The following is a 19,436-nucleotide window of genomic DNA, read 5'->3' on the forward strand; positions in this document are numbered from 1 at the left end:
GGACGAGTGGCGCGGGATACCCAGCGCCACCTTTGTTGCTTTGCGGAGGATCGCGTTCAGTTGATCTTTGTCTTTCTTGAGCAGCTGTAGGTACGGCGCCGCGTATACGATGCGCGACGTCACAAAGGCCTGGACCAGCGTGAGCGCGTCGTCTTCCTTCAGTCCTCTTCGCCTGTTTGTGACCCTTCGTATCATGTTCGTGACCTGTTCCGTGGTGGTCTTTATCTTGCTTAGCGCCGCTGCCGCCTTGCCGTTGTTCTGGAAGATCACTCCCAGGATTCGGGCTTGCGTGGTCGGCGTTATGTTCGTCCCGTATATGGTAATACACACCTTCTCTTGCTCTTCTTTCTTTCTTCGGGGCTTTATGATTAGGAACTCCGATTTTTGTGCCGAGCAGTCGAGGCCGCATATCTTTGCATAGTCGTGTACGGTGTCGGCCGCTCTTTGAAGGGTCTCTTCCATCCAACTCTCCGACCCCGCTATAGACGTCCACACGGTGATGTCGTCCGCGTAGAGAGCGTGGTCAATGCCCTCTATGTCTTGGAGCAGGGCTGGGAACGGGAGTAGCGCCAGATTGAAGAGCAGGGGCGATAGGACCGACCCTTGCGGGGTGCCCCTGTCTCCCAGCGCTATCGGCCCCGACGTCTCGTCCCCGATCTTAATCTTGGCCGTTCTATTACTGAGAAAGTCCCGGACGTACTTGAACGTTCGCTCTCCGCACCTTGTGTCTCGCAGGTTACGAAGTATGCTGTCGTGGGTTACGTGGTCAAAAGCTCCCTTGAGGTCGAGCGCCAGGATCGCCCTCGGGGTGTGGTTCTTGGCTTTTTTGATCGCCAGTTCGTGTAGCTGCACTAGGACGTCTTGCGTGCTAAGGTGCCCTCGGAAACCGTACATGGTCGGTGGCATCTGGTGAGTGGTGTCAAGGTGCTTCTGCAGTCTCTTAAATACGATGCGTTCGACCACCTTCCCCACGCACAATGTGAGAGAGATGGGTCGCAGGTTGTCGACGTGAGGTGGCTTCCCCGGCTTGGGAATGAAGCGCACCTCCACTTCCTTCCATTCTTTCGGTAACGAGCCCTTCTCCCACGCTGCGTTTGCGAGGTCCAGGAGCTCCGTCCGACTCTTGTCGCTCATGTTCCTTAGAACCTTGTAGGTAATGGCGTCGATGCCCGGTGCGCTGGCTTGGTTGCTCTCGTCTATGGCCGCGATCAACTCCTGTTCGGTGAAGGCCGCGTCCATGTCTTCGTTGCTCGGCCCGTCGTACTCGAGGGACGGTTTGCCGCTCTTTTCCGTTTTGAGGTACTTCTGCGTGAGTTGTCGGACAAGCTTGTCACCGTCCCCGTCGTAGCTGTTCACTGCTCCACGAGCGAGATCGCAGAACGCGCGCATACTGACAATGACGCGCTAGCGAATTCTCGTTGGCGTTCTGTTGCCACAAGCACCGACAGCTTGCGGGCAGTGGGCCCAGGCCTGAATCGGCACACCCTTGGCCTGGTGCGAACTAGCTTTTTACGAACAGACATGAGTGAGGCAAGCTCCGAATATGCGGGAAAAGCGCATGACATTTGAGAGTCTGCGGTGACGCGGAGGGCGTTCGTCCACTGCGTAGGCCTCGTCTAGTGATTTCTACGATTCCAAGCCGCCCTGGGAGGTTTATCTTAGACATTTGACAGCCGACAACATGGCAGAAGCGCGGTACGGCGATAATTGAGAAATCGAGAATGCCCATCCAACAACGCCATCAGATGTCAAGCATGTTGTTTTACAGAACCGAAACCGAAACCGAAACTTTTGATTGCTAACCTTGGGCATCGTCCAATCACGGTGCCCCCCCCCCTCCTGACGTCACAGCCTTTAGTTGGTGCGGCCGCCGCAAACCGCGCATAGTAGTTTTTCTTCTTTCGCGCTTTGTAAAATAATTACCGATTTGACAACCGGATAAACGATGAATAGTGTGTTAATTTGAGCCAGTCTACACAGTGCAAGCAAAAACGGGAGCTTGACAAATTCACTTCAGTGTCCCTTTAATTGTGTCCACTGCTAAATAGTCCAAGCGACAGTCACCGATTGCGCTCTTATACCAGTCGTGCTAGGCCACTCTTAAGAGAATACGTCGCTATTTGTGCGAGTAAGGACGTGTCCAGTAGAGTTGGGTCTGGCTGAGGGTTCGGGGCGGTGAAGGTACGGTGGCGATTGAAGGCTGGACATGTCCAGACCAAGTGCCGGAGGTCGGCTGGGAGGCTTGACTGGCAATGAGGACATCGGGGAGGAAGGTGAGGCGTGTACCATTTACGAACTGTTTCCGGTGTGAAGGCAGTGTTTGTGATAAACTTGTTGATGAAGATCTGGCCACTACGTGGTAAGGGCGGAAGTTGACTTAGGTAGCCGGTAGGAGTAAGGTTTTTTAGTCGTTGACGTCTATCCAATTTGTAGCGATGAATCCGCAATGACGGAGATGGTGTAGATGAACGAGACGGTTCCTCGGCAGAGACCAGCGGAGTTTGAGTTAATGCACACTCCTGTGCGGCCGCATGAGCCGCCTGGTTACCAGTCGAGTTCGGCTCGTGGCCAGACCCAGTCAAAGCGGACAGTGATGTGGTTCCGTTGAAGAATTTGCACTTGGTAGAGAATTTCATGCACAATGGGGTTAGTGGTGGTATGGGATCGAAGTGCCTGTATGGCCTCGTAAGAGTCCGTGATGAGTCGAAGCGAAGGTGGGAGAGCCGTCGTAGTGTCATAGAGGAGGGATGATACAGCGGCGTTCAAAGCGTGCAGTTCTGCTTCAAAACTTGTTAAGGTGGGGTCCATCATGGTGCAATATCCCGACAGAGCAGGAAGTTCGGGGCACGTCCATGCAAGGCCAACACATTGAGGGGTCACACTGGCATCAGTGTATATATCGACTGCGCCGTCCTGCTGCGCCGAATGCATCTGCAGAATTCGTTGTCTACGCAACTGAGGGTTTCTGCGTCCGATGGGGTGCGAGTGCGGCGCTGTGACGCAGTCCGGTCGTGCCCAAGGTGCGATAGGTACTGGAAATGTGCATGTTGTGGGGATTTTGCGTTCGTCCCATGCAATCAGTGACAGCCCTTGGTGGGTTAGCGGCCGCTTGAAGGAGGCCTGTGCTTTTGCCTCTTCGATGATTGCTGACACAGGTGGAAGGGGGACAGATTGCTCCAAACTGTGGATAGGGGTGTGCCGAGGCAGTCCGCTGATCACGGAAGAGTGGCCCTATGTAGTACCTGTATGGTCTTCGTGTGAGTTTTATTGAGGTCGTAAGCCAGTGCCCCGTAAGTAAGGGTGCTCAGTGTGAAGGCCCTGGCTAACGCCTGTGTGGCGGCTTGAGTTGCTCCTCCATATTTGTTAGAGAGACGCCGAATGTTTTGAAGGATGCCTTTCCACTTTTTCTTTAGGCGCTGTAGCCACGTGTTAGCGCTGTTCTTCGTTCCAATGGGCAGTCCTAGCAACATTATGGGGTCTGTTGAGGCGATTATCGTCTGGTTCGAAATTGTCACTGGAATGGTGGGGATCGATGGAGGTGGTTTGCAGCCGTACACTGCCAAGAGCTCTGTCTTCTCTGGAGCGAGCGTAAGCCCCAACTCGCACACTGATGACTCTAGACTGTGGGCAGCCGCTTGAAGTTCAATTATTTGATCTTCCAGAGAAAACGACACAATCGTGAAGAAATAAGGACAACTGCAATTTCTTGTAAAAACACCGCGGTAAATTGAAATAAACGAAGACGAAGGACGGCAGAACACAAGATGCACACTTACGAAAGCGCATCTTGTGCGCTAAGCGGTTTAGTAAGTGTGCATCTTGTATTCCCCCATCCTTCGTCTTCGTTGATTTCAATTTAGCGCAGTGTTTTTGCAAGAAATAATGTACCCACTAGCCCAGAAGCAAGCTCTCATTGTCAGTCTCATCCCTGGTAACATTTCTGCATAACTAAGCTATCTTACACGCTGATGAACTCTGAAGCGTCTACCTCAGCGGTAACTGTGAAACTCGATCGCCAACAGAAGTACGCCTCAGAATAAGATGCAAGGCAACACATCGCTCCCGCACGGCAGCAAGAAGGCAAGCGTTCGCTGTAGCTACAACCACCACCAGGCAGCACCACCGCAACCCTTACGACGCGAAGATTACATGTACGACACATATCCCTGTCGTTATGAGGACTTGTCCAAGCCATAGGGCGTGGTGATGACAGATCTACCGCTAGATATTAGCGCATAGTGCAGCTTGAAATAAGAAGTAACCCCTTCACAAAACCACAGCCTAAGCAGTGTTAAAGGAGTACCAGCAAAAATTTTTTGCTGGGTTTTTTTTCGCTGCTATAGGTACCTACCAGCCCAGCAATGCTAGAATGGCATACTTGGTGCTCTAGCGCTGCGTAAATAAGCATTTATAGCCTCTTTTATTCGTGTCAGTCTCAGTTTCGACGAAACAAACGCCGAGGCTGCCGCCATGACAAACCGGGGCTCATGACGTCATTGTTCTCATCGCACTACGGTCTCTAGATTGTCGCACCACGGCCGGTGTGGACGCGGGCGCTGGAGCGAGCGAACGGGTCAGACCGGTCGTGGTCGTGCTCGCCCGGGCTTCGAGACATCAGTTAGAAAACGGTGACGTCATATACAAGACGGGGCAGCTCGTTCCAGCAGCAGCCAGAGCCTTGGCTACGTCACGGGAGTCTTGACGTCGGCAGTTTCGGGTGAGGCGCTCAACTCGTCATGCTGATGCCGATATCAAAAGGGCATTCGTTTTGAGCTTTCTCGTGCATGCACAGATTAAAACTGATTTTAAATAGGTTGCTGAGGGATATATCCGTGCTTCCTGGGAGATGTCTCAATATACAAAGGAAGCTCTTTACATAGTTATCTGAGCATTGAAACTTCGTATCAGTACCCCTCCAATTGTCTTCCTGATGTTTTACTGAAGTAAAGAATTCCGAGAACGTAAAGTATATTGGAAAGGATTTTGGGCTGAAAAAAGGCTAGTATATTTATCAGGAATACGTACCGGGGGAGTCAGACACATTAACGCCGTTTGGTTCTTTACGGGTTATAAATTCACTGTTGAGCCCTCTGGCATCGGTTGTAAAAAATGTTCCGAACAGCGGAGTCGATGTCCTGCGAAACAACCACACAAGAAAAAACACTTGTACTCATTCGTAAGACATGGTCCGTTTATTACATCAACCTGCCAGAATGCCCACCTGACGCTATCGCAATGATTTATTTTTAATCAATTAATAAGGATGTAGTAGTAGTAAAGACTTTTTATTCAGTATGAAACTATCGGGCGAGCGTGCTGACCACCTGGACGACTAGTCTGTGCTGTTCTTCCCTTTCAAAGCTAAGCCAGTCGAACCAAGTGGTGATGGAAAGGGCCGGGGAGGGATACGAGCTAGATAGCTGAGCCGCCGGCCAATGGAAAACGCAATGGGGTAAATCAGCATAGACAGCGGGACCATTGGGACAGGAGGAGTTGGATCGATACCGATAACGAAATATGCGGGAGGGGGTAATAATACCATTCATTTGAATGTGACAGAGATGTCGAGCCCCCGTTACGGTGAGTGATGGACGAGCGGATAAAGGGGTATTCTATTCACATGACGGAGCCTTTCAGCGGAGAAATCCGAGGGAGGTCGTGACGTCACCGCAGGCGGACTTCCGCTCGGCCAACTCCTTCGCTCACACGGAGGATGCGTCGGTCGGACGGACATCAGCGTTTGCAGTCGCCTATCTCTAAAGCAGAGCTGCCGTAGCACCGCCGATTTCGTGACGGCGGCAATTTGTGCTAAATCCCCTACGAACTGATTTTGTCAGCCGCCCAAAAAGTGGCCGTGGACGCGATGTAGTCGCTGCCGCGGGTAGAGAACGGCGCGCGACGCGCGAGGCAGTGGGTGGGGGATGCACGCGCTGGGAGCAGCCGGCAGGTCTGCCGACGGGCCCGCATACAGATGTTAGGCTTAACACTGCGGCGAATATTCGATTGCCGCTCTCGCAAGTGGCGCAGATGTCGATTTTTAATGCAACTTTCCATCACATCATTATCCCCTTTCTCGCATGTGCAGCTCTGTTTGCACCTGGGGGAGCGATAACAAGCTATCGCTCGAGCTACCTGCGCCGGTCTGCGCCACTTCGTGGCCGCGGCCTCCGCTCGCCCAGCGACCGTGCTGGTGGTATACGCGGGTCGCTCAGTGCGCCTGTCGTGTGCGCGGCGCATTTTCGCGTCCATTGTAATAAGAAGCAATAAAAATAGAGTGCCTGCAACCGCTCTAGAACTTGAGTCGCGGCCAGCTAGCTGCCCGACGAGCAGACGAAATCCCGCCGCCTCCGCCGCCCAGCATCGGATCGTTTGTAGCTCGCGAGCAGAAGCTCCGACCTCCAATGGGAGCGGTGCGCCGGAGAGAAAACGTGACGTAGTGGTCACGTGATGCGCACTCCTAGGAGCCAAACGGCGGATTTCTCCTTCGTGTGAATACTCCTTTAGCAGAGGCGTTTGTCCGGACGAAGCTGGAGTAGACCTCTTTGATGTTGCGGCGCAGTGAGAGCCTCCCACTTTCCTCCGACGGCCCGGGCAACAGGATAAATGGTGCCCGCCAAAGCGTATCGCCGACGAGTTGATAAGCCAACTCAAGGATGTCAATCCCGTAATGTCCGGTGACAGAACGGAAAATGACTCTATAAAGTAGACCACTCGTTTGACTTCTTGGATAAGTGTAAAGGGTTGGAGCGGTTTTGTAAACGCATCAGGGCGGCGACGGTGGTAAAAAGCAAAAAAAAAAAAAAAAAACCCTACAGTATTAAAATAACACTATTTTATTACAAATTACGGAGTCAGTTCAAGCAGCAGGCGCAAAAAACATCACGAACCAGCCATCACGGAACTGCGAATAAATTACACACCAAGAAAACAAAGAAACCTTCATGGTCGGCTCTGCAGCGCACAAGCCCGCCAGGCTGTACAGCCCAGGCAAATTTTCATCACTACGAATGTCCAGCCCACGAAAACATGGGGTGCATTGCTTAAGCGTGATGACAAAACGCACGCGAAAGAAACGGTTTCAGCCGAATTTTTTTTTGTTTCAATCCTAGAATTGATGTCCTATGCCCATTTTCGAGAAAAAAACGACAATGACCAGAAGAAATATCAGTTTGCGTTTCGGAAGGAGCGAGGCTGGCGTGGTAGCGCCAGCTTGGTGGCGCTTTTTTAATCTGCGCCTTCTCTTGGTGGCGAAACCCGCGAACTACTGAAACCGATATAATCTCGGAAACGTTCACAGCGACTACATAGGGCTACCAAACAAAGCAGGTTCCCCTGAGTAGACGGATTTGTTCACCCCCACATTTGTGCGCGCAGGGCAGCAAAGGGTTGCAAATGCATGGGTTATTAATGCGTAGCAGTCTTTACCGAGAATCCCCGGAGTCGGAACCGTGTAACACCCTATATTTGCACAAAAAAGTATTAGTGTGGCATAAACGATTCATTCGCACAAAAGTAACACAAAAATCAAAGCCAGCTTGCACAATGGTGTAAGACTGATGTCACAGCAGAGCTGTGGTTTGTCTCACTAAGCTAAACTCGACGAGCGCCATGTAAGTCACTGTGAACCTGTGCAGCGAGTGAAGCGAGTGCAGTGAGTCCCTGTGCGACCGAGTCCCGTCATGTCTTGCTTACCTCCATATATTCGTAATTCTCAGCGAACAGGAAGGTTCAGCGTAAAACTTGCAAGGCCATAACCTTCCGCTCAGCGTTGCACACGGTAGACAGGTTTACGCCGAACCAGAGCCGGTCGCAGATGCGGTAGGCGTATCCCATCTCGATGTCCAGAAATTCCCGCTGAAAGTGGCCGTTCACGCTGTCAGGTATTGACGGACCTGACGCTCAAAGTTCTCAATGACTCGGTAGACGCGGTCGTTTTGTCGGCGACGCTGTTTGCTCAAATGCACACGTGCAGCAATTTAACCGACCGATTCCCGGCACGTGGCCTAGCAACTGAACTACTGTAAACAATCACATGTGCCCGCAACACCCCCCCGCAATTTTCGAATTGGCCGCTCATTTCCAAGCATGTAGCGCGCATGGCAACGGCAGTGTGTGTAGCCACGACGCTGCGCTGAACACTAACAATTGCCTGCAGAGGTGTCAAAACCCACACTCCGCCGTTTCGAATTAGCCGCTCATTTCCCAGCATGAAGCGCGGCCTCACAATGGCAGCGTCCGTGGCAACGGCGCAGCACAAATATCACCTGCAACGTTTTGCATTACTATCCTAGCCTGCCTCTGTGGAGCAATAGTATAGACATCAGACTCGTAATGCGAGACTACCTAGTTCGTTCCCGGAAGAGCGGGGAAGCGATTGCGCTGAGCAGACCGCCTATGTCATCGGTCACGTGAATGGGTAGGTAATCAATTAGTTAAGGCAGTGTTAATGGAAAACTAAAGCTCGCCGACACCTTGAGAAATGGCGCCACCTGGAATGTAAGTTCCACCCATGGAGAAAGAAAAAAGGAGACAGCGCCACTGGAGAAACGTGAACTCTATATACAAGAAGGGTCTAGGCCCATTCGTCACAAGCCCACTCGTCATAGGCCAACTCGTCACAGGTAAGCTTGTCAAGAATGCCAAGTCGTCATAGGGCATTTCGTGCGAGGAATTCTTGTGTTGCCGGAATATTCGTCACACGGTAAACTCTCATTAGGAGCCTGCTCTGTAAAATAAAATTGATGCTACGCCTGCTATGCGTCGCATTTTAAAAAGATGGTATAGGCGAGTGCAGGGACGTAGCCAGAAGGGGTGTTTGGGGTTCGAACCGAATCCGCCTTTTTTTTTTACAGGCAGCACGGGAGCCAGATTTAGTGCTTATTTCGGCGAGTCTTCTCCCTTCCAATACCCGCCCCCCCCCCCCTCCCCACCTCCCGAAAAAACTTTGGCAGTGGCCCTGGGCAAGTGTGTTTTAGTTATTTGTGGAAGATAGGCTAATGTACCGTAACATCTCATTAATTATGTTAAATTCGTTGCGCTGCTGAGCACGAGGTCGCGGGTTCGATTCCCGGCCGCGGCGGCCGCTTTTCTGATGGAGGCGAAAAGCAAAAACGCCCGTGTGTACGAGATTTCGGCGCACGATAAAGATCCCCAGGTGGTCAAAATTAATCCGGAGCCCTCCACTACGGCGCGCCTCATCGCCTGCGTTGCGTCGGCGCGTTAAACCCTACAATCAATCAATCAATTATGTTAAATTATTGTTGGATTCAAACTTATATTGCTTCATCACATTACGCGCTTTGATGTACCCTATGCTTCTTTTTTAGGGGTCACGTGATTTGACCGCAGAACATTCTTCCTGACCCTTTAAAGTCAGTGTTTTGTTTACAATGTCGCGGAGCCGTGAGATCCAAGCGTCAAAAAGGGAATGCAAACGACCAAAACCAACATATTTTCTGTGCCGAAATTTACATTGCGAAATTACGCTGGTATCAGGCCCCTGAACAGCGCTTCAGCTGCATTTAAAGGGTTCAAACATATGTACAGATCACACCATGACGTGGTCACACAGACTTCTCCACCACCCTGCCCAGCTACAGCTGTGTCCATACCAGCTAAGTACTCAACCTCTACAGCCCTGTATGATCAGCCCTTTAAAGCAGTACAGGTAACGCTGACTTCTGCCCCCCTCCCTCTCTTCCACCCCCCCCCCCAAAAAAAAAAAAAAAAAAAACAGTGCTTCAAGGCGTTACGTACGCGTTCAGGTTGTACAGATTTCCCACGCCCTCCCAAATAGCTGTAACGAGTTTAACATTGTTGAAACCAACCTCGGAACCGCTTTCAATATTAACTTCCGGTCAGCGCTTCAAGGGTTCTGTGCACACTGGTTCACGCGGTCTCGGTGCGACGAAACCCATGCAACGAAAAAGCAGCTTGCCCGAGAGTTCCTCTCTCGAGATGGCATTGTACCAAAAGGCCGGCGTGACGAGTTGGCCTATGACCAGTTCTCCGGTGACGAGCTGGTTTGTGACGAGCGGGCTCGTTCCCACATAAAAGTTAAACTGTTAGGCGGTTAAACTGCATATAACGCTCCATTTCTGCGATCTTTAAGGGACACTGAAGTGAATTTGTCAAGCTCCCATTTTTGCTTGCACTGCGTAGACTGGCTCAAATTAACCCACTTTTCATCGTTTATCCAGTTGATAAGGCGGTATTTATTTTATAAAGCCTGAAAGAAGAAAAACAACCATGCGCGATCTGCGGCGACTGCACCAACTAAGCGCAGTGATGTCGGGTAAAGGTGGTACATGATTAGGCGATGTCCAAGATTCCATTAAACAAGTTTCGGTTTCGGTACTGTGAAACAACATACTTGACATCCGACGTTATCGTTGCGTGGGCATTCTCGTTATCTCAGTAATCACCATACCGCGCTTCTGTCATATGGTGTCGAGTGTAAACTGCATCAGAGAAGCCTACCAGAACGCCTTGGAATCGTAGCAATCACTAGCTGAGGCCTACGCAGTGGATGAACGGCCTCCGCGTCACCGCAGACCATGTCCATGCCGCAGACGCTCAAATGCCATGCGCTTTTCGCCCATCTTTGGAGCTTGCCTCACTCATGCCTGTATCGTAAAAAGGGTGTCCGCCCCAGGCGACCAGGCCAAGGGTCATCTTATTCTGGCCGTAAGTACCGACTGCTTGCGGGCAGTGGGCACAGGCAACAGCACGCCAACGAGAACTCGCTAGCGCGTCAGTGTTAGTCTGCGCGCGTTCTGCCAACTCGCTCGTGGAACAATGTACGCTACGGCCCAGAAATGGTGAATTCAGTATAGAAAACATCGACTGAAAGCGAAGAAATCAACTTGCACAAACACAAAAAAAAAACACAATGTAGCCTCGGGGATCCGAACTTACGACTTGCAAAATAACACACCTAGCGCTCCAAACCACTCGACCACGAGCCAGCGCTGCCGGGGTTGGAAATATAAGGTATATAATTTGTAGCAAGTTTATACTTTCATTTAGTTTTAGCATTTCAAGCAGCTTAGATGACTATTTGTTGTATAGCGCTGGTGCAGAACGTGTCCCCCGACAATTACACAGTATCTCACGTCTAGCAATTGCATATCTTAGACAGAAAAGCTCGAGGCGTATACGCCTCGAGCTTCGCGATCGCTGCGACGCCTGCCGCCGCTTCTCCGCGGCGTTGACGGGATGAGCGCTGCGTGGCTGATAGGGGCTCGTGCAGTGTTTTGGTTCTGTTTCGCTTCTTTTCTCCGTTCCGCGCCCCCCAAAAACTTGTTATGGTGACATCTATAAGCAAAGAGTACGCTTAGGTCACCTAAAAAGCAGCTGCCTCTTCGTAGAGCACGCGATCGCCTGCAAGAGCTACCCGGAGACGCGGTTCGGCGCGCATCGTCGCCGCTCTTCCGGGGGTTGACGACGGCAGCAGCATATCACCCCTGTCACCTTCAAATACGTCAGGCACAAATGAATTCTACTGTCGCCTCGTTTAGACCCTATACCGGCACAGTGAGAGGTTGGCTTCATTTTGCAGCGTGCACCAACGAATGCGGCTTCGTTTCGAATATATACGTCGCAGAAAAATATGTTTCGGGGATGTGATTAGCCAATCCCGGACAATAACTTCTGTCTTTTATAAGAATACAAACCATGCGAAAATGTTAAGTATATTCCAAGTATGTACGTCGTTAAATATGTGCCCACACACGCCTTATTGCAAGCACCAGGGCAATCTAATATAAAACCACGGAAAAATACATGCTGAGCAAGTGCGGAAGAAACACAATAGCTCTAACGGAAACGAAAAAAAAATACAGTGCAGCTTCTGACATGCTAAAAACGTTCGTCGAAACTTCAGCCAGGTAGGGCTCACCAGACCAACTATACGCGAAATGCACTGCTATTTCGCGACACATAGGGCGGGGGGGGGGGTAAGGGAGTAGGACGCTGTGTACAAATGCGGAGCGGAATCAAGCAATGAACGTTTTAGTAACATGATGAGGCCCTCTGATTTCAGTTTGTGCTTTATTCTGCGGGCTACGTGACAGTATTTCGAAGAAGCGCTTAGGCGCGGACGCCGATTATATTCTAAGCCCGTCTGCTCGCTGCTCGCAGAGGATATGTACGTAGCAGATGAATATTTGCGGGCGCTCGCCTCACGACAAGACAACTTTGTAGTGTGCTGATCCCCGAGTATAATTCTGCATTGTCCATCGTACTTTTGTTGAATATTCCCGAAATTAACACACACTGGCTTGTAAATTGTGGTGATCAATATCTGAGTTATATTATTGGCAAAAGTAACTGGCGTGCTGTCAGGTATGAGTGCTCCACTGAATATGTAAGCGCACAAAGCTGATTTACATCGTAGTGTATACTCGTAGCATGAACATCTGAGGAACCGGTGGTTACGGAGACACTGCTAGTAAATTCAGGGCAGTGTAACTACAATCACGTCCATGCATACGCCGGTTCCGCGACGCTGGCCTCTGACACACCCGGTGCTTATGCAGACCGAATACACCACACTAAGATCGCGTCAGAAACATTTACACTCTCGTAAACACACCCCATTTGCGAACAGAGTGACTGCTCCAGATAAACATGAATTTCAACGCCCGCAAACGCTAAATCTCAGTCGCGAACATGCTGCAAAAGCAGCGGCGACAGTGCGGAGCAGGACAGAGACTCCCGCGCCTGCTTTCGAAACGGGCCGCTAGGGGGATTTCAGTGGCGCCCCAACAGGCCGCGCTCGAGGCGTATAAGCATCTCAACAATTTTGACTGCGGAAAAGAGCGTCTGGTTCGCGAAAATCCGCCCTTTCAGCACAAGTTAAGTCCTTGAAACAGGTGAAGGCTCCTAAAAGTGTCAAAAACAGAAGTTACACTTTAAGTTACGCTTGTGAAAAGGGGGTAAGTCTCCTTGCTTCTTTGGTTTGCCGTGTAGTGGCAAAGTTCGTGGGAAAGCAGCAGGCGTAAATCACGCAGTGCTTCACTGTGAAATAAATCCTTTGAGGGTGAGATCACTGACACTGATGTCTAATATTTTGATTTTGTTTCCGTTTGTTTCACGCGAGCCTTCAAGCGCCGGTGGTGTCCTTCTTTCTTGCCCGTGTTTATCGTTCGCCCTGAATTTTCAACAATGTATGTGCACCAACCAGCTCGACTCTCAATTCTACTTAACTCTTTGTAGTAGGTTTGTAGTAGGTTTGAGGGCTCGAAACCTTCATCCAACGAAAACCTGCATATAATAAAAATTGCGAATTTCTGTCAACTTCGTTATATCCAGGTTCAACATGTACTGCTTCGCAGTAAACGTAGCGAAAATGGCGAACTGTGTAAAGCCCTCCATTTCCACAAAAATGAAGATTTGGGGACAGTAACAGCTTTAATCGTTATACCAGTGTAATTGAAGCTAATTGGTCAAACAGTATTAAAAAAACCATAAAAAGAAAAATACAAAAAATAATGATGTATTTCCATAAAATGCAGATTTGGGGGCAGTAATACCCCTAATCGTTATAATGACCTACATGGTGGATCAGAAGTTCGTAAAAAAAAAAGGAGTAGTAGAAAAACATAATCGAGACGGAAAACCGTGTAACGCTCAGCATTTCTACAAAAATGCAGATTAGGCGGAAGTAACACCTTTAAAGGAGCCATGAAGAGAAAACAAAAGTTTGTTTTATTCGAAAGATTAGGTGTTTCATAGTACCCCAAGCGCTTTCCCGGAAGCAAATGATGCTTTATTCACTGAGAAATAAGGCAATTTAAGCCAAAATTTTAAATCTCCCGCTAAAATTGCACATTCCGTGACGTGAACACTGGCGTCATACGAGCCGGTCCATGAAACAGATACTTAGTGTGTCGACTCCATATAGCACCCACACGAGGGAGTCGACCGAGACGGCGGCCATTTTAAAAATACTAGTAAAACCTAGTGCACCCGCAGCCCTAGACATGCAATCGCCTGATCCGGAGAAAAAAACTCTCGCCGAGGAGCTCGGGCTTGAATTTAACAACCTCACACCACTTGAACGCTCAATGCTTCTAAGTGCACGAGCGGCAAGAGTTGTGGGATACGCGGTGGACGGGAAAGCGACCATTCCGCGATAGCCACAACACACGAACGCCCTGCCGTCGGCACCGCTGCTTCGTCAGCCCCGTCGCGACAGACGAATACAGGCTGGTACGTATGTGCCGTATTTTTATTACGGTTAATAATAGTTCAATTTCAGTAGCAGTATCGCTTATGCCAGTTTGCCGGTGTCGTGTATGGAAAGCCGTTCGCGCGAGCTCTCTGCTTCGACCAGAAAGATACGAGCGTCAATGCGCGGTGTTTACGGCATTTTTTTCCCCCAAGGTCAGAGCGCTTTGACGGCGACTTGACGAAGTCGGCGAAGAGCGCCAGCATGTCCCAGGAGTGAGCTAACGTAAGGGTCCCTGCCGTAATCACTTCCTCGGAAATGAAGCGAGCACACTCGTACTTCCTTTAGCTCTCTTTCTCCTCCGTTTGCAAAGTTCACAAAACGTAGCCACTTGCTTCGCCGAGGTTCGTCGTTGGGCAGCACATGAAAGGAGATCTCCTCACCAGGAATGTCGCACTCCCTCGACGATTTGCCCGTACTACATGGGCATTTCAAAACGTAGCAACGAAATTTCATTGTAAAGTACTTAAACAAACTGAAGTTTTCAGTGGTTGTAAACTGGAAACGAGCTCCTAACAATAGCAGCAAGCCAACACCATTCCGAAACTGCGACGACTGTCACTATCTCGTCGCTGCTTGCCGTTCCTTACTCCCCTCGTTTCTATTTTTACCTTTGCTGGTTGGCGATATGACGGCCAACCTCCTGTGAAGGGATTACGATACCAAGCAAGGTCGCGGCTGTGCATGCTGGGACGGTTCGTTGGCCCCTAAGAGCCTCGAACCCGAAAATTCGTCTGCGCGACTGCGAGATGTCGAGCTCGGCCGGCGGTAGTTTCGTACGCATTGGCGCACACGCTTGCGTGTTCGTTCGGAACTTCAACCGTTTACTCCACCGTTCTATGTCATAAAAAGAATGTGCAGTATGTTTCACGGGCATTTAGCTCGCTATGCAAACTGTAAGCCCTGCCTAACATGCGTTTGCTTTTGCCGGCCTCCGCCAATCGCAGAGCATTCTCGAGTGACATCATAGGTTCTGTTGCGGAAAATGAGCTGGTGGGTCGCATGGTCATTTCCTTTTTTCCTAATTATGTAGCTTATTTGAGCGAAGTTTGCGTTATCAGTGGTGTCGTTATGGTTCTAACGAGGCAATCTTTCGAATGAACCAAACTTGTGTTTTCTCTTCATGGCTGCTTTAATCATTGTAAGAGCGTAATTGGGGACAATATGGAGATAACTGGTGGAACATATTTTGAAAAAGAAATCAAGATAAATAGAAACAAAACAGCGAAAAGGGCGAGAAGGTAATGCATTGCATTTCCACAGAAATACAGATTTGGCGGAAGAAACACCTTTATTCGTTATAATTGCGCGAACAGAATTGCTCGAACGGAATTTTCAAAAACCGGAAAATAAAAAAATAGAAAACACAGAGAAAAATGGTGACCGTGTATTGCGCTGCATTTCCACAAAAATGCATATTTGTCGAAACTGACACCATAAATAGTTATTAGAGCGTAGATGGTGATAATTTATGAACAGAATGTTGAAAAACTAAAAAAAAAGGAATAGAAAAAAATTCCGACAATGGTGAACCATGTGATGCCCTGTATTTCCGCAAAAATGCAGATTCGGCAGAACTACCACCCCCTAACTTTTATAATAGCGTAAAGAGATAATTGGTCGGATAGAATTTCGAAAAACCAAAAATTAAAAAATAAAAATAAAATAACGAGAATGGCGTACGTGTAGCGCCTGTAGTTCTATAAAAATTCAAATTTGTCGGAAGTAACACCTTTATCGTTATAATGGAGTGATTATAGGTAATTGATCAAACGCAATTTTGGTCAAACGCAAGAGGGCGGACCGTGTAAAGGCCTGCATTTTCACAAAAAAGGAGACTTAGCGGAAGCAACATGCCTTAATCATTATAAAAGGTTAAATAGAGCACTTGGCCTGACACAATTTCGATCAAGCGTAAAATAGGAAAAAAAGTTAAAATAGAGAATACGGCGATCCATGTAATGCTCTTCATTCCAACAATAAAATTGGTCGCCATCCCGGCCTGCGAAAGTGGATGTCCAACAAAGCTGTTCTAAACCACTAGAAACGGTAATGGAGAAGGGTATGAAATGTTCCTTCTCGTCTCGGTGGGCTTCTCAGTTGCGCTCGGCTAGTGTCACTGGATAAGTGTATAGAGTATCGGCACTCTTTCTGTCTATTATTACGGGCCGCCGCCATGATGCCTTGTCAGTTCGAAATTACGTGACATTTCTTGACACTGCGGCGGTTGATGAGCGCTCGCATTATTTTGTTCATGTGTCTTAGTGGGTCAATTCTGGTAGGCTTATCTTGTCCTCCCTCATCTGCGGCTGCGCGCGACTGACGTCGTTCCGAATGCGAATCAAAGATAACTCGTGTAACAGCATTTCAGCACCAGAAGTTTGTACAAAGATGCCGTTTTGCTGCATCTTCGCTACTGTTGTTAATAAACATCCCGGTCGTAGTTAACCGCAATGCCGTATATGCGGCAATCTCGCCGCAGCGACGAACGACGAAAAGGGGTGCCGTTGGGGACTTGCGTTGCTCAGTGGCGGTACTATCTAGTACTTTACCCATAGAGAAATAAAAAATTAGAAGAGTGGACACATGGGCTTATCGCAGCCGAGTGGCCTGACTCGCGCACCGTCCGGCAGTGGTAAAAAACTATATATTTAAACTTAAGCTAACACACAATCTTATTTTTCGTTTGTGTAATAAGTTGAATGGCTGTGAATGTAAATTTTTGTGGCTTCTTTGCGCCAAGCCTGGCCAAGCCGCAAGCGCAAGTCGCCATTTGGCTCTTTCGGCAGCGTTTGCATAGAGTGAACTAGTTTGCACGTGCGTTTCTGCAGCCTCGTGCTAACCTCTGTTGTTGAGAAGGAAACGCCTAGCGCTTTCTTTGCGACATCGGTTTTGCATCCTGAACGAAAGGTGAGACTTTATTTTTTAAAGTGCTGGTGTGGCCTATCATATTTACGCTTCTTTGTACTGCAAACGCTGCGAGCACTGCGTAACCTCAGGGAATCAGGCATAGCTAGTGCTGCGTCTTTAGGATAAGCGCTTTGGAAACTCCCCGGAAAGGCGTAAGACACCATTTTTTAGCCGGACGTAATGGTATTTTAGGCTGGTTGTGCCGTTTTATCTAGCGCTGAGGGATGCCAGCGGTACGCGCCCGTCGTCGCACGTAGCGTTTACGTGCCGCAAACGACGGCGGTGAGTTGCGGAAGTGGCCGGCCGGCCGGCGGTCCGTAGGCGAAGCAGGCGTTGTGCGCTGTCGCTGCACTGAATTACGCGAGCCGCAGGCTGCGTTGTATTATACTAGCTAGCCATTGCTAGCCTGGCCAACTGTTACTGCTATTATGTATTATGGCCGTGATGCACTGCAAAGCCGTCCGGGCTAACATACACGGCGAAGTAGCCGTATCTGCATTAATTTGGCTTATCTGGGCATAACCAGCAGCCGTACAGTCATCGTAAGTTTTACACATGGGTGCATGCCAAGCTGGCTGCGTACAAAGCGAACCTGCTCGCCGACGCGGATAACGCGCGCTCGTCGCTTCGTTTTGGCGCGTCAGGTACCGTAAAAACGCGTCTTTCGTCGGCAGATAACAGCTTTGCTCGAGGCGGGGTGAGTGCGCAGTGCATTGAAACCTTCAAATTTGGTCTTCGTTCTACATCGTATATCAATTCCGGTATCGCAGGCATTGCATAGAACTGTTCCACACTTGCCGTTTTAAGTGCGATGCACTTTATAAGCGACCCTGAATCCGCCGTCATCCGCGCTCCTCCTCCTCTCCCCTAGCAACGGCGCGAGGAGCGGAGAGGAGCGTCTGTAGCAACGGCGCAGCGACGTCACACCCCACGTGACCCGCGCGCGCTCCGCCTCCCGCGCCGTGGCTGCGCGCGCCCGCGCCGGCTCCCGCACCGCTCCTCGCGCCGTGACGTCACACTCCCACGTGACCGCGCGCTGGCGCCTTTGCGTCTGCTCCCCCTCTCCTCGCGCCGTGACGTCACATGCTCTGCAGCTGGCGCGCCTCTCCCCCCGTTAGGTTTGCACTCACCCTCGGCGCGCGCCTCTCCCCTCGCCTGACAGCTCCCCCTCGCCGGTACTGCGCCTCTCAAGGCGATGGCAGAATTACTACGCCGTGTACTCTCGGCGCAAGAAATGCATTCGCACTTCCTCACGATTCCCTTCGGGGAGGTGGGGGCAATTTTTTTTCAAGCGTTTGCTCTCTTTTCTCTGGTCATATTTTGGCTAATTTCAATAAACACGTATTGCGCAGATTGCACCTATTCAGTCGGAACTGTGTGTTTTCTTGTCATGGCCTTCGGCGGCGGTCAGTAGTACTGAGTACGACGCTCACTGCTGCTTGCCATGGTGCCCACACAGCGCCCAAATATACTTTCGCCAGGTGCCCGTTCTCGGGATGCGTTTCTTTCGCGAGCCCGTGGGGCAACAGCTTTGTATTACGTTCAGTTCGCTCTCGCTCTTCTTCCTGATTTTACAAAAAAAGACAAAGGGATTCAGGCTATGTGAGCAGTGTTATCATTTTTGTTAACCCAAACAATAGCTGAATTGCATTAAGAATGTGCCTAACCAGTGTTGCGAAATTACAAAGACCCATATTTTTAGTGTTGCTAATAGCTTCACCGCATGATTGCTGAATAGAATAAGAGAACTTGTGTTTTAAATAGGTGGCATGCACTGGAGGCAATACTTGAATACTAGTTGCAGTGAAATTTACAGACTATTCGCAGATCATCTGTCATTGCAAGCAGTTTGTGTACTATATCACCTATCACCTGTGCAGGTCTACTGGTGCCTTCAAGACAGAGCCAACCAGCCAGCTGCATTCGTCATACCAAACATGGTGCAAGCACTTCATGGATCCTGCCCTCACAGGTCTCACAAAAGTGGCCGTGCCAACTGTTCTCCCAGAGTTATTCAGTTGTATTGATGACTGCCTGCAATGCTTCTTGCTGCCTTATTGATTCTTCTGATGAATACCGCAACTGTATTCCATCTATTGAACATTGCCATTAGCACCTAAAATCTAACGCAAGTCTCGGCACTCAATAAGGCGTGACCACTGAATAGACTATCGTTGACTCAAGGAACAAACTGTTTTTTATCACTGACATGCCTCATCTCATTAAAACCACTAACAGCGTATACGGTCTCTAAACTCCACTCGCAAATTATTGTTGCTGCTAGTTGTAATAT

The 19,436-nt window shown here is 49.7% G+C and overlaps 1 long non-coding RNA gene across 1 annotated transcript in view; it reads right to left on the reverse strand.

Moving 5' to 3' along the window:
• The window catches only part of LOC144166885 (uncharacterized), a 156,347-nt gene that overhangs the window by 77,846 nt on the left and 59,065 nt on the right, over window positions 1-19,436 (reverse strand). The window contains exon 3 of the long non-coding RNA XR_013321784.1: window positions 5,026-5,135. This is a non-coding gene — a long non-coding RNA (uncharacterized LOC144166885). The remainder of the gene's footprint in view (window positions 1-5,025; window positions 5,136-19,436) is intronic.

Source organism: Haemaphysalis longicornis, unplaced genomic scaffold, assembly GCF_048455015.1.
Source record: "Haemaphysalis longicornis isolate Haplotype H1 unplaced genomic scaffold, Haemaphysalis longicornis Haplotype H1 scaffold_196, whole genome shotgun sequence".
In the NCBI taxonomy this organism is placed as follows: domain Eukaryota; kingdom Metazoa; phylum Arthropoda; class Arachnida; order Ixodida; family Ixodidae; genus Haemaphysalis; species Haemaphysalis longicornis.